Genomic DNA, 12,965 nt, shown 5'->3' with positions numbered 1-12,965 from the left:
GTCTTACTGTGGTACACATTCATGCCAAGTTATTTGAAAATCCATCCATGGATGACAAAGATATGGACCGGACACGCCCATCAATGCACTATCCTTTAATGTCTAAGTGTGACCTTGACCTTTGAGCTACGGACCTGGGTCTTGCGCGCGACATGTCGTCTTACTGTGGTACACATTCATGCCAAGTTATTTGAAAATCCATCCATCGATGACAAAGATATGGACCGGACACGAAAATTGCGGACAGACTGACAGACCGACAGACCGACGGACCGACAGACGGACAGACGGACAGACGGTTCAAAAACTATATGCCTCCCTTCGGGGGCATAAAAAGGAAGAATATTTTTCTCATTTAATCAGTACCTCGTCTCACCTCAAATAACTGGCGCGCGCTGTATGACGTCACCCCCTGCGACACACAACGTTTACTTTTAATGGTGCGGATGTTTGAAGGTAATTTTCTCTGGAAATACTTCCATTCATACACTGTTGTTGACAACTGGTCATCAAAGCGTTTGTTTACGTTGATCCTGTTCATTTCAGTAAAAAAGTCATGATCGTAAAGTGTTTTTTAACGGTGTCCGAATTATTAAGCACCGTCCGGATTTAGGCACTGGACCAGTGAAATGCGAGGCTCTGCAGAGCAGTTTATCAATTTTATTCAACGAGTTTAATAAATTCAATATAAAAAGACACTCATGTAATATCCTCTATGTATACATGTATGTATTTTACTGCAATATTCCACTAACTTACTAAATAGCATGTATTAAATGCATTTCTAACCTGACTAATAAATATCCGATCGATAGCATGTACTGTATAACCGGTCAATATTCAACTCGTGTTTGATGGCTTCAGAACAAAATTGATGACTTAAAATTGTATTAAGTCAAGCAAAAGACCTCAATTAAGATGTCCGTTTTGAGTATACATGTATAACAAAATAACAAATTAATGTAAATTATAAACAGCACCCGGCCCAGCCGGTCTATATATTTATTATAAAGAGAGATTAAATATAATATAGCATTGACAATATTAGCCTAATCACAATGAATTGATATGAAATATATATACAGTCATCTCCATTTATCATGACATTTCTAGCATACCAGACGGGGATTTCCTTTTTTTTTACCGGTGCTGGAAAACCCCATCTTGCACCCCGGGGTGTAAGATGACTCTCGTGCTTTAAATGTCGAACTACAGATATGTAGAAGATTTATGTAGTTATTTGTATTTTATTTCGAAAAACGGAATAAAAATCCAATACCTTTACAGTTCCTCTTTCTTCCTCAGAGTATATTTCTCGATTCAAAACACGTTATTTTATCAAAAATTCATAACGTTACGCTGGAGCTGATAAAACAAAACAGGAACTAAACATTGTTTTTTTTTTTGTTTTGGAAACGTCATGACGTGTTTCCTGTTTACGGACATTGATTTCCCGCGTTTTGCTTCAATACGCTGCTATAAGACATACTTCTAAAAAAATCGTTCGATTGACCTTATTTTTATAATTATATCTTGATATCGGTATGCAAGAAAACAATTCTGTCACTGGTTACATGTACTGATGGGAATATCCGGCTCTCGGGTAATTGTTTAGGCGGTAACTCGATAGGAAATTCGTTACCGCCTAAACAGTTACCCTCGAGGCCGGAAATTCGCATCTGCACCTATAACCAGTAAAATAATGTTAAAGTATATATCGGAGTTTGTAGAGTATGATTTTAACAAATACTTCAGTTTACATTAATTTCTACATCACCTAATACGTTACTCGAGATGCTGAAAGTAGTTTTATTTGTTAATGATTATATACAACTACATATATATCACACAGTTAAAGCCACTAAAGCGACTGAGCTAATCTAGGCGATGCGTTTGTAGAAGAACAATCACGCTTTTTAATGCTTTAAAAACATTGTAGGGATACACCTTCGGCCTCGGTCACAAACAATCCCGTGGGCTTTTGCAGACGTTAATACTAAAAATAAACGTGTATTGTCGCTTTTCTTGCATAAAAACTATTTCACGACGATTTATGTATTGTTTTCATATGTGATGACTTGAAGATTCCGGTACATTGTTTATTTACCATTCCTGTTGTTCTTGGAAACGGTAAACATGTTTTAAATATTCGTATCCAGGGCCCGGAAATAAACAACACTACCAAAAGCACGTCCTGAAGGTTTTGAAGCATTTTTTTTTACCTGTCATTATTACAAACATAACATTACCAATAACTGTTCACATCATTCCACAATTTGGTGGACTCGATCACAATTTCAAGAATAATAGCTTTACATTCGAGTTATATTGAGTACTGACACGCAGTTGGAGTACGGATCAGTACGAACGTAGTGTCAAGCTTCCAAGCTGTTTATATAAATTCTTCGAGAAATTAGAAAAAAGCATACCGACTGATACTTACCAAAATCATAAATAACACGTTCCATTTGCAGTTGACAGTTTCCATACTGTCAAGTTATGTCAAAAACATGCCAATTTGGTATACAAATTGTTTTATCATGACATTTTGGAATAATGTTTTCTTTACTTTTACAACATTATTAAGCGGTATTATCAATTTGCCATAAAAATGCAGTGACTTAACCATTAAAATCGAGACTGTTGCTATTTCAATCAGAGTTCTAATGTATGTACGTATCCAAGGAATTCGTTACTTTCTTCTTAGACAAGAATAATCATCAACTTTTATACAATGTTCCTCGCAAAAAATACTATAAAGTTTATGGTTCATCCCATCTAGATAGCGTAATTTCGCTAATGCATTCTGAGAAATGAGTATATTTGCAGTGCAACGTCCTCCTCTTAACGAAATTTCGCTAAGAGCGGATTGGATTTAAACCCTTGGAATAAAGTGTAAATAGCATACGTTCGCTAGTTAGGGGATATTTGTATTTTAAAATAATTCGCCCACTCCAACACATGAAAAGCGGATCGGACAAGTATAACATTTTGAAGAGGAAATTATTTTCAAGTTTGAGAATAGCGTAATTCCACTAAAACGCTGCAAAAAAAAACAACAAAAAACGTTAGCCTCACGTCATCCTTGAATGAAAATTAATTGATAGGGACTCCTTGGAGTTATTTCAAGTTAGTGTTTACTTTCTTGCGTTAAAATTGCCATTCAATTTCAGTTGTTTTTTTTTTTTCAGTTAATTTTTTGTTTGGTCACATCGCAGAAATTTAATTCATGTGGCGATTTTTCAGCTTTTTTTGGTGGAGTAAGACCTCGCGTGCCCCTCTCTGCTTTTCAACAGTTATATCACGCCGAATAGTTTCCGCGTTCTGGAATGTATTGTAACCTTACTGATATTCTTATTATGATATGATATCCACTGCACTGCCAGGATATAATCTCATTGCTTATAACATGTGTTTAAGTAGATTATGAAAGTAAATGGATAAAATATACCTGCTCAGTAATGCTTTTCAGATGTACAGGTCTACACTTGAATTGTGGGTAAATTTAAATCGTTATTAAATGAAAAGTGTCTGTTTATTACAAATTTACTTCAGCAGCGACAAAATGTACATGATAACTACATGAATATAAAGATTTCGCAGCTTGGTATAAACACGTACCTGTATATATATAGATATCGCTTGAAATGAGTTTGCCAATACGGGGTAAGATATGACAAAGTAAGGGCCAAAACTCAATGAAAATTATAGGTCATGTAAAGCTTGGTAAAAGCGGGCCCATTAAAATATAAAGTATTATAAAACTCTGATCACAAAACAATTAACTGGTGTGAATCTGCATTGCTGTTTCACATGATATGCACATTTAAACTTTGTGACATACAGACAGACAGGACAAAATTTATATGTCAGTCACTGCGCTAATGCTGGATAAAACTTCTAGTGTACTTTTACATTTACTTTCAAACCTGTCTATAAAGACGAGCCTAGGTAGAGCCAAAATGTGTTCTTTATTTGGAGGTGTCACAGGCTATATAAATGTTAAAACTGGAAACAAAACATGTGGTCTTTAGGGTCAGGTGGCCTCTGTTCAGAGGTGGTCTTTAACACAGGTTTGCCTGTATCTCTTTGTAAGGTTATGCTAACTTGCACTACAAAATAACATCCGTTGAATATAAAGAAAGAACAACATTTTGATTAAAAGCTCAAACTATATTTCATGTAAATTGCTTTTACAATCAATCACAATTTTTCTTCGAATACGAGCCATGTTCCGGACTTACTAGGACCCATCTTCATGAAATCTCACTTTATACATTTCACCTGAAAAAATAATGCTGCTTTATTGCAAAATATAAAGAATGAAGATAAAATGACAACCCGTGTTTGTTTGTTTGTTTGTTTTTGTGTATAAACCACTTTTTTCAACAATAACTATGTTAAACAAAACGGCGTTGGTTTTCTCCGTAAATGATAAGCACATTCTCTACAAGAAACAATTTTAAAATAGTCATGAAAGTATTTGTTTAATATAGTACAGCCTGGACATGATTATAGGAAGTATGATCTATCAACCGTGCTGACCAAGCTTAATTAAAAAAAAAATCTTAGTAGTTTCCTATGGAAAATATGACACGATTAACAAATATTCTAGATATATTTTTGTAGGGATAATACACGTTTTTTGTGTATTAACGTCTGCAGAAGACCGCGGGATTGTTTGTGACCGAGACCGAAGGTCGAGGTCACAAACATATCACAAGGGCTTCTGCAGACGTTAATGCACAAAACAAATGTGTATGGTCGCTATTCTTGCATAAAAAATATTTCACGACGATTTATGTATTGTTTTCATATGTGATGACTTGACGATTCCGGTTACCTTGGAAACGGTAAACATGTTTTAAATATCCGTATCCAGGGCACGGAAATAAACAACTCTATCAAAAGCACATCCTGAAGGTTTTTAAGCGATTTTTTTATCTCTCATCATTACATACATAAAATTACCAATAATTGTTCATATCAGTTTACAGTTTGGTGGACTCGATCACAATTTCAAGAATAATAACTTTACATTCGAGTTATATTGAGTACGGACACGCAGTTGGAGTACGGATGAGTACGAATGTACTGTCAAGTTTCCAAGCTGTTTATATAAATTCTTCAAAAAAATAGATAAAAACATACCGACTGATACTTACTAAAATCATAAATATAATATCTATAAACGAACAATAGCACAATTTACACGCGGTACTTATTTATTCACAGTCATTTACAATAATTGAACAGACGCTTTGTAAAGGGAGTGAACTCTAACAGAAGATAGTGCGTACATTGATGGGGACAGTACGTTTGGGGTTGGAAACAGATACAGCTAAACATACTATGGATTACATTGTAATCTATAATGCTACAGGAAGAGGTTTTTCTGGAAGAAACAAGACGCAGATATCAAATATCAGTGTGCGCAAAAATACATACATATATCTCTGGCAAAGCATTTCAAAAATAAAAATCATGTATTAACAGCACGTGAATTGCCTTGTTTGCACACGATTTTTCTCCCGTTTATACATGGGCGGATCCAGTGAAAAAAGTAGTTTTTATGCAAGAATGTAATAAAATATCGGCGATATATCATTTTCTCGGTACGGATTTACCTTACGTTACGTTACATTTAGAGAGAATATGTGTTAAGCAGCAAGTTAGCCCAGTCGGTAGAGCACTCTCTCTCTCTCTGTAAGGGAAAGGTCTAAAGTTCGAGGCCCTAACTGAACGCATACTTTTTGACAATTAGCTCAGAAAGTGGGTCTTTAGCATGCTTGCTTGGGCAGTCTTGCAACGTTTGCATTATTGTGTTCTTTTGGAATTCGAGGACGAATTTACAATTTGTTTGAGGGGGGGGGGGCGGGGGGCGGTGTCGAGGTACGGACTTGGTCACGTTAAAGAGAGTATGTGTCAGGCAGCCGGTCAGCTCAGGTTCGAGACCCGGGCAAACTTCACATTTCTGTCATCCTAAATTTATTACAGCATTTTTATTAAAAAAATGCGGACATTTCACAGATTCAAGCAATAAGAAATGAATTAATGCAATAACAATTACCAACCTTTCTTAACTTCCAAAATACTCTCAGCGCTGTACCATTTCCTGAACTGCGGACTCTTTATTTATCGATAAGGCCTCCACTTCATCCCCATCACTGAATGTCTGTAAATACATTTATGTAACATTTGTTCTAAGGTTACTATTAACAACTAAAAGATATAGTTTCCGATCTATATAGAGCTGCAGGAGACAGGTTTCACATTTTACGAACCCTACTGTCTTTTATCAAATTACTCCGATGAAAATATACCCCTCTCACCTTGGGATCGAACGGACTACCCTGCTTATCCTGAATCTGCACTCTACCTACTGAACAAAACTGCAAAACATTTAGATCAAGTTATAAGACGGACGGGGGTGGGGGGTTAGCGGAAACAGTAACCATATTACATATCACTAATTAATGTTGCATTAATGTTTACAATTTTGATCACCTCTTATTTTTTCTGCCTTTATAAGCTCTCCATAATTAAAACCAGATATTACAACGAGGAATGCATCAAACATAATGTCCATTTCCAATAAGCGTACCTAATCCTGTTATCGAAATTACATTGAAAAACAAATTAACTACTTATTTCCTGGTGAATTAAGATAAGAAATATCTTATTTAAAAGAAAATTATATTAAAAGTATCTGGCATTTGAATTCGTTTAAAAGTTGTAGTAAGTTCATTGTGAGTTGTTACATTTTAATTCAACATTCTAGTCATTGTTTTTTTTTTCTTTCTTTCAATTTCTAACATAAATTAACCTCTACTTTTGTTAACTTGTTTTATCCCTTTAAACTGCTTTCATTATCCTCTCGTATCTAGACAAATCTAATCAAATGTTCATACAATATCATTATGAATTAGGGTTTCATGATATTGAAATATATGTTGTAACAAGTTGATATAATGTAATAGAATCATCTATCGTTATATCCATACCTTTAAATTTTTTCATTAATATTCCTGCGATCAACTAGTACACACATTTTGTTTCCATTGACGTCAATATCCCATGATGTGTATCCTAATTCTTGGTTTAGTTGTTCGTACTCTAAAAACAATATAAAAATACACACTATACACGTATGAAAATCAGCACTTCTTAGGAGTGCATATTTAAACATACCGATATTTTAAATACTCACGTTTTCGTTAAATTTACATGCATTGCTAAACAAATATTAAGTATGTCAGTTGTGCTATAGAATTTTCTTTGAATTATCAAAAAAAAAAAAAAAAAAAAAAAAGGTCTTATGTCATATGGTGCACTTCTACTAATTAAATACTCAAAAAAGAAATGTAAATTTCACTCATGAGAATTTGAAAATAAAGTCTAACCTGTTTAAGTGGTCTTTATTGACAGGTAAAATACATTTTTTCAGAAAAGCAATAAAAAAAAAAAAAAAATTAGTAAACTTAGTGAAAATCTGTTTACATGCCGAGGTAAAAACTTAAAATATTATGTAATTATATAACCTTTTGTTCAAACATTCCAACCATTTAAAAAATAAATAAATAAAGATATATAACATATTTTACCTACTTTCAAGGGTTTCACTTCACTTGCTTTAAATGAATGCATATCTGCCATGTTACTTTCTGTTTCTGAATCCAGACGTTCCTGAAAGAAAACAAAAACAACAACAAAAAAAAAAAACAAAAAAAAAACGCGCAACCTTTTAAAAAATAAACGGAAAACAGACATTGGCGCAAAATTTCCTATTTGAACAAATGCAGCCATGCAGAATAATCAATTAAATGTCTACAAAGTGGCGGGCCGGGAAAAAAGAATTCGATAGTCTCTTCTGTAATTTTTCATTTTTAGATTTTTTTTCAAACAGAAACTTGACTAGGAAAGTTTAAAAATGAGATTAACTTATATGTGAAGTTCTACATATAGGAAATACGGTTGAAAACGGCAAAAAAATCAAACAAATACACATTGCAGACTGCAAATAACAAATTTGAAAAATACATATTTCGCAGAAAAAATAAATGACCATGTAATATTAAATAATTTTCAGACTCAAGTAAAAATGTGTGGGAAACGCAATGGCTGATTTATGCGCTGGAAATAAAGTTAGGTCTTTTTGTGATAAGTATTAATAATTTGTGTATTTAGTAAAGTAATCGCTTCAGGTATAATATTGTTCAAAACCAGAAATAAAAGAAATGTAAGAAGTGAGAATTAGTAAGTTTCAGAACTAGGCCTTCTAAATTTACTCATTAAACACATGTCATAAAAACCTGTAGAAAATGATATATTTGTAAACTTTTCTAAAAAAAAATGCAATGAAACAGAATCAATATACTTCTCCATCAATCCATTAGCATATCCTAGGGCATGACAATCACAACTGAACTTCAACACTTAAGCCTCAGAAACGTTCTTCTTGCTTCGTTTCTGATTTTGAAAACCTAGACAACATAATATACAGTATTGTCAAAGTTCTCTACTGAATACATGTATTAATTATAGTGGTACAATGGACTTACATTACAGGGAAATTCTTGAATACTGAATAAATAAATATGTCCTAATACCTGTTCAACAAAAATTAAGTTGATTTGCTTTTATACTAACCAGATTTGAATGACGTTAATTCACAGTTGCACAACACAAAATAAAACGAATTTTAGTGTAATACAATAACATTTCAAACTCCAAATATTTTAGAAAAATTACATGAATTTTTAACATTTTAATGTCTCACCTTGTATCCAAATTATTTCAATTCACACTATTACGCTGAAGTTTGAATGCGCGTTACTTATTTCCATTAATCCATATAAGTGTGTAACTTTGATCCTAAATTATCGCCGAAAGAAGGCTGTAAATTTCAAGATATTGACCAAAGAAGCAACGATATAGTCAACCTTGCCGTCTTTCCCAGGTTTGTGTACATAAATACTCTTTAATTGACATGATTTATGACCGGTTAGAACTCACTTTGTCCCAGGACGGCTAAAATGTAGCTACTCCTATAGACTGGCTCTCGTTCCTATGTTTGTTCTTATTACATATATATGTTTATTCATTAAGAGGGAAGTAATTCCAGCAGGTTGTTTCTACATTGACATTTTATTGCCCCTGACTCCAAACATAGGTATGGTTCAGCCATCAGATAAAACTGTGCTATTTTAGAGGCTTAAGATTGTCTTACTTTGCTTGCAGTATTTATATAGAAAATAACCATGTAGCCAGGGAGCCAGGCTACTACTTATACTAAAATGTCTGAAACTTTCAATTTCTCACAGAATTTCTGATCAGAGCGCGAAGTTATAACAACATGGAATTCCAGAGAGTTACAGATAGCATCTGTAGATTGGCTTAATAGACCTATCAAATTACCAGCACCCTTCTCCATGGTCAGCTTTTGACATTGAGATGAACATTAGGCCAGTTTATTTGTTAATGGGTTTCATTGCACGAGAATAACAGATTGCTCCAGGAAAAAGATACAATTGATGTATTACTTAAAATGTATTTTGAATGAAATGCTAAGGAAATTTAACACACTTGAAATTTAAGTATAGCACGTGAATCAATGAAAGTTAAGCAGTCCATTTTAGAGTTATAGTAATAGATAGTTTAAAGGTCATGTAATGATTACAAGTAGCATTTATTTTTAACAAGAAATTTAACCTTTCCGACGAAATCGGCGGAGAAAATAATTGTAGTGTTGTTGTTTTAAGTTGAAATTATACAACAGAAATATAGCATAGTATTTTTGTTCAATGATATTGCAAAAAAGAGGGAAATGTCTTCTATTTACTGTTTTCCGTGTAGAAACAACTAAAATGTCACACAAAAATATTGTAACATGTTTTAGAGTAAAGTAGTTTAAAAAAATAACAACTAAAATGTATCAACAAAATCTAATCTTTTGTAAGTTATTAATAAGTGTTACTGGACCTTTAAAAATGAAAACAACCATGTCACGATAATATGAAAACAAAGCACTGCCTCAATCGGGAATCGATCGGACTTCAACTCACCCCGTAACATTTGAAAAGAATTGTCTGATGATGGCAAGGACCGTGGTACACAATTTTCAAGTCGATAGTAAATGTCTTATTCGGTATATCGCATGTTACCGTAGAGGGATCGATTTCGATTTTCGTAGTTTCGCCCAGGATCGGTTCTCTATCAACTTAAAGGAAGAATTTAAAATATAAAACAACACTGCCCATATTTGTAATAATGAGCAAGACATTGCGGTTCAGACAAGTTATGCCGACACGTATTCGGCACAAGGAAAAAGTGTATTCTTCCAAAAAAGTCCATTGTCAGACGCTCTGTGCACGCGCCGGAAGTACACATTTTTTAATTCGATAGACTTAGTATAAATCTCAATCTGTACATCGCATGTTACCGTAGAAGGATCGGTAGGATCGTTTCCCGTTTGTTTTGTAGTAGTGATCAACCAAAAAGCATGTTGTAAGGAAGTGGAGAAGAAAGATTTATAGATAAATTAGAATCTACGGCATTAGACTACGTTCTTGTATGCGTTCAATACCAATATAATTTGATTACGCACTAAGTTAAAAGCGAGGATATGATACTATTTGCTTTTCCAGTATTTTCTTTTGAAAGCTGCATTAAAAATAATCTTGTCATAAAATTGGTGGATATTGGAACAAACTCTCATCAGTATGTAAATATCGCGATACTAAGTATCTTTTGTAGTTACAGAGATATGTACTTGCATGCAAAACTTTAACCTCAATTTTCTAAGTACAAAAAGGGTAAAATTCTGCTAAAATGTAGGTCAGAGTTATAAAACATAGCCAGTGGCCTTACATAAATCTAATGGCATTGAAGACATGTGTGAAGTTTCAATTAAATATCGTTATTAGTTACAGAAATATGTACTCACATGAAAAACTTTAACTGAATTTATTTTCTAAGTATAAAAAGGAACATAAATCTGCTAATATACGGGTAACAGTTATGGGACTAGGCCAGTGACCTCACATAATGACATAGAAGACATGTGTGAACTTTCCACCAAATACATGCAGCAGTATCGGAGATATGAACTTTTACGCAAAACTTTAACCAAAACATTAGTGGCGCGATTCTGACGCACGGAAGCTTTTTTTCTTATTTTTTTCTTCGAAAGGTGGAGCTCCTTGCCTACCTAATGGGGAAAGTATAGATTTGATTGAGCATGCGCCAGGGATGAATATTCCTGTCTTTCCATAGGGGTTTTAAAAAATGTTGTCTAAAACAACGTGCACTTTGGTGACGTCAAACAGTACTGGCACTATTATGACGTCATAAACTCTAAAAATAGTATAAGGAAATACCGAAATTTACGTGTTACCACGATCTATTTTGAACGTGATAGGCAAGGAAAATGATCTTACATGTCTGAATATGAAAGGCAGCTGTTTTCCTAACCATTCGCTTAATTTTGATAAAAAAAAAATCACTAAAGCTCGGTTTTTCATTCGACACTGTACCTTGGGTTGGGAAAAACTGGTCTCACTCAGGCATGTAAGGGTTTATAGTTACTATCTTCTAATTATCCCCTATCGATATAAAACCAAAATACTTTGTCGTTTGACCCTTTATCAAAATTTCATAATTTTTGCCCAGAAAAATTTAAAATGCCTTACGTGTGTACCAATCTGAAAACAAAGGTTCCTTCATTGATCTCCCTCAAATGCTTTACACTTTATTACCAGAGCTGTTTTATTAAAGTTTTCTCACGACAAGGCACACAAATTGCAAAAATTAAATTACGTGCCTTCTATCAGTATACCAAGTTGTACTAACCTTACCATATACTTTTTAAGTCATTTCGGGATATATAGTTTCTTACATTCTCATATCTCGGCAAAAATCAAAATGGCATGCATTTTCAACTGATGTTGTTGTTGCTTTTATATATATAATATAGAACGTTTCATCAAACAAGTTCAAGCCAATGCATTATCTATTTTTTGTACACTTATTGAAACAATTAGACGGACAATCTGGCCGACAGACTTTAAGTCATCTAACGCAAAATTGAATTTAGCGTTATGTATCGCCTCCTGTAACAACATAAGTACCGATTCGTATTAAAAGTAAGACTATAAAACCCTCTGGTGAAACAGGCAGAGATTTAAACTAATTTTCATAGTTTTATTGTGAATTAATTTTTAAAAAATACTTCCTCGAAAATAACTGTACTGTCAATTGTTTAGCATGATACATTTTGTTTCAAAAATATAATTGATAAATACAAAAAATATATATATATAATTACTCACCTGTTAGAAATAACAAATTTATTTTATAGCATTTTGGAAATAATATTAAAAATAGAAAAAAAGCATTTCCTGTATAAGAATTCTATAAAGTTCTGGATCTGTTTCTGCTATGATTAGTAAAAAACGCACAAAACATGTAATCAAAATAAGGTCAAACAGCAGGCATTTAATGAGGTGATGACGGTCAGCACAGCAGGCCATGGAGATTTATGAGATATTAAAAGTTACAGCTATTTGCCCAGTTGATAAGCCCCTGGTAGATTTTGGTAACCTTCTCTAACATCTTAGCAGAACTGCAACGAAAAATGGGTGGGGTGGGGGAGATTTAGAGTTATGTAAATGCGCCGAATCTCCTTAATTTCAATAGCAAATTTCATTAGAATTATCATTGAAGCTGAGGTCGGTTTTTGGCATCTACGCAACGCTGCAATAGGTGTTTCTCGTCACGTAAACTTCTCACGGATCAGGGGGTAGACAGTTCGATCACCGGGCAGGGCGTATGTTCTCCGTGACGATTTGATAAAAGGCATTGTGTCTGAAATCATTCGTCCTCCACCTCTGATAATTCATGTGGAGAAGTTGGAAGTTACTTGCAGAGAACAGGTTTGTACTGGTACAGAATCCAGGAATACTTGT

At 33.8% G+C, this 12,965-nt stretch overlaps 1 long non-coding RNA gene across 1 annotated transcript; it reads right to left on the bottom strand.

Annotated features, from left to right (window-relative positions):
* Positions 1–4,152: 4,152 nt before the first annotated feature.
* On the bottom strand, positions 4,153–7,706 carry LOC128553105 (uncharacterized). Its single transcript, XR_008369253.1, has 4 exons — positions 7,609–7,706; positions 7,005–7,116; positions 6,075–6,175; positions 4,153–4,284 (listed from the first exon to the last, which is right to left on the bottom strand). It is a non-coding gene; the product is annotated as an uncharacterized LOC128553105 (long non-coding RNA).
* Positions 7,707–12,965: the final 5,259 nt, after the last annotated feature.

The sequence above is a fragment of the Mercenaria mercenaria genome, unplaced genomic scaffold (genome assembly GCF_021730395.1).
Source record: "Mercenaria mercenaria strain notata unplaced genomic scaffold, MADL_Memer_1 contig_3483, whole genome shotgun sequence".
Taxonomy (NCBI): Eukaryota; Metazoa; Mollusca; class Bivalvia; order Venerida; family Veneridae; genus Mercenaria; species Mercenaria mercenaria.
This window is presented reverse-complemented; position numbering and strand designations above follow the sequence as displayed.